The sequence below is a fragment of the Otolemur garnettii genome, unplaced genomic scaffold, assembly GCF_000181295.1.
Source record: "Otolemur garnettii isolate 467f Iridium unplaced genomic scaffold, OtoGar3 scaffold00070, whole genome shotgun sequence".
In the NCBI taxonomy this organism is placed as follows: Eukaryota; Metazoa; Chordata; class Mammalia; order Primates; family Galagidae; genus Otolemur; species Otolemur garnettii.
This window is the reverse complement of record NW_003852465.1, coordinates 7,691,754-7,692,865: the sequence shown is the minus strand read 5'-3', so window position 1 is coordinate 7,692,865 and position 1,112 is coordinate 7,691,754. Positions and strand designations below refer to the sequence as shown.

General features: G+C 38.6%; 1 protein-coding gene across 2 annotated transcripts in view; it reads right to left on the bottom strand.

Moving 5' to 3' along the window:
- PCED1B (PC-esterase domain containing 1B) overlaps positions 1 to 1,112 on the bottom strand; it is a 14,886-nt gene that overhangs the window by 2,275 nt on the left and 11,499 nt on the right. The window lies entirely within an intron of this gene.

Below are 1,112 nucleotides of genomic sequence, written 5' to 3'. Positions count from 1 at the left end.
TTGAGCAGAAAGCAACTGACAATCAACCCAGAGCTCTCTACCTTCTCTGCCCTCCAGTGAGAGGCCTAAAACCAGGGCATAAATTTTTAAGACAGGACCTCAACGCCCCTCCTCCAAGCCGGGATAGAAGAGCCATTCTCATCAATTATCAGACCAGTTACCATCCTTTTCACTGAAAAGCGAGGGGGAGCACCAAGATGATTCTGTGTAAATTAACCTAACTACAATGCCTCCTCCTTCCATTAGCTACCCCCATTCATTTCCCAGTCACTCACTTCCTCCAGATTTACCATCCTGAAGCACGTCCTGTATTTCACTTCTTTGCTGAGCACTCCCTACATGTAAATGTTAATGAAAAACCCTGAGCCTTTTCTCTTACAAATCTGTCCTTTGTTAGTTTAATTTCGCGCCTCCAAGCACTGAAGTTGAGAAATAAGAGAAAAAATCTCCAACACACTGGATAGATGGAATGGTGAAAGCTATCAAACTCATCATCCAAAATTTTAGGTTACCTTATTGCAACCGGCCACTTACAAATCGTATCCACTGATGACTAAAAGTAGAAACATGCTTAAATACTGCTAACAGATCTCAAAAGGGGAGGAACATGATATCCACGTCCACAAGCAATTAAATCCCAGGTGCCTTGATATTTGCAAGATTTTATGCACTAATAAACAGTAGTGGACACTTGTTATTAAATTGCAGTTTTTAAAAGCTGTACTATTTGTGGTTTTGAAAGCCAAGGTAAAAGTACAAAAATTAAAATAGGTAAATATTAAGAGTTTCATAAGGGAACAGTTGAAAATATTGACTTATCTTCCCCAAAAGAATCTTTATTAAAATAGTTTTGCTATCAGAAAAAAAAGTTTAAAAACAGGACTGAGCTGTGATGTGAGAAAATAAAATTCATGCAAACTCTAAATCCCTTTGGGGCTCAAGCGTTTTTCATTGGTTTGGATTCATTTATTCATCCAGCTCACACTTACTAAGTGCCTACTAATGTGCTCCGCAAGGGGAGTACAAAAACGAATAAAACATGGTCTTAGCAGACCAAGAGAAATACTCATTGATAACTGTAATATAAAATAACAGGTCCTAGGGGCCAAGAG